The sequence below is a fragment of the Penaeus monodon genome, chromosome 31 (assembly GCF_015228065.2).
Source record: "Penaeus monodon isolate SGIC_2016 chromosome 31, NSTDA_Pmon_1, whole genome shotgun sequence".
NCBI classification, from domain to species: Eukaryota; Metazoa; Arthropoda; class Malacostraca; order Decapoda; family Penaeidae; genus Penaeus; species Penaeus monodon.
Window position 1 is genome coordinate 1,775,450 of NC_051416.1, and position 1,697 is coordinate 1,777,146.

A 1,697-nucleotide genomic window follows, 5' to 3' on the forward strand; every position below is an offset into this window, starting at 1 on the left:
AAGCATAACCTAACATTACAAATGTATTAATAAATAACTTGACCTTCCAGTTGGCCCTAGGGTTTGCCCTGGCAGCAGCCAATGAGTAAGTACCAATGTATATTGACCTACAATAACTTGTCAACCATTTTAAACAAGGTGAAGCACTTTTGACGAATGGATAACGAGATTCGTTGTTTCAGTGGCTTGCGAGCTGAACGCAGTGTTACGGCAGATAACCACCCTTACTCGAAGCTATGTGAGAAACAACCTGACAAATTCATTTGCGGCAACTGCAAAACCTTGATCCAGTGTGTGAAGGGCAGGCCTTCACTCGCCACTGCATTGAGGATCACTTCTGTTCGGAGAAGCCCCAGTTTGGCGGTGGTATCTGCTACCCAAATGAACCTGTGGACTGCACCTGCGTGAAGGCCAACGAGTTCCGAGTGGACCCCTACGACTCTCAGAGGTTCTTCTCTTGCAAGGCTGTTGGCTCCACCCCCGAGAACTACAAGTGCCCAGATGGTATGGTCTTCGATGAAGGCTCGGCACAGTGCCAGACGCAAGTGGCCTGCCTCCATGCGTGGTGGCGGGTACTTTTGCCAACCCAAGCAACTGCAGTGAATACTATCGTGCATTAGCCTGCGCAGTGGATGGCTGCAGAAATCATTCATGGCACCAATGACATGATGTACAACGAACAAAAGGATTTATGTGAAGATCCGTGCATGTACCAATTCGTGTGCCAGCAGGAAGGCCGTTACCCTGACCTTCTGAACAAGCAGAATTACTTTGAATGCTACATGCTTGGTGCGTGTTGCAGCAGCTACGTTACAGCTGCCCTGAGAGCTACAGGTGGGATATCGTGTCTCCAGTGTGGGCCAGTGCGTGGAGGACCATGGAGATAAAGATTCTAACTATGCCTTCGGGCAGTGCGACATCCCTGACAACCTGTGTCCAGGTTAGTATATGCTCTAATCACGTGGTACTTTTACAGGAAAAGTCCATTTCCCTTGAAATCCGACAACGGCGGATTTGGTAAAAAAATGACTTTAAAAGTTGTATAGTCCATGTAGGATTTTGAGTGTTAATTACATGCTGCTTCACTTTTCCAGGCCCATGAGCAACGTGTTACTACTGCAAGGGCGCCCTTGTCGCAACACCACTTGGAGTGGATTAGGGCCAGGCCCTACTTCGATGTGTCTTAAATAAAAAATATTAACTTTTTCTTTTGACTTGTTCATACCCCATATCTCCTAAATTAAGGCCGGTATTGAAATTAGTTGGCTTTATTCTACAGATATGAATAAGTGCTAGATTGATGAACTGGCATATTACTTGTATATCTAGTATTACTTGCATATCTAGTGACGATGGCAAACATTTAACTTTTAATCAAATTAATGTTGATGGGAGTAATGACAAAACATTAGCCCATCAATTAATCTAGGCTTGCAAGACTTACCATGACGTAATCTTACGTAGTTTTAATTGCCAACACATTTAAATGTTGACATTGTTAATCTATGGAATAAATCCTGCCGTGGACATCGGCCCTTGCACCAATAACCTCTAAGCTTGAGGATGAATTCTTGCAGGCAAAATGTCGAGGATCACCCCAAAGATCCTATATAAAATCTAGGAAAGCGGCAAATCAAACTTGCGTAGCATAAGCAAATTCTTGCTAGGTGCCATAACCGTGCAACATTAGCATAGTT

The 1,697-nt window shown here is 44.4% G+C and overlaps 1 pseudogene; it reads left to right on the top strand.

Annotated features, from left to right (window-relative positions):
* The window catches only part of LOC119592977, a 1,720-nt pseudogene extending 514 nt beyond the window's left edge, over positions 1-1,206 (top strand).
* The last annotated feature ends 491 nt before the right edge of the window (positions 1,207-1,697 follow it).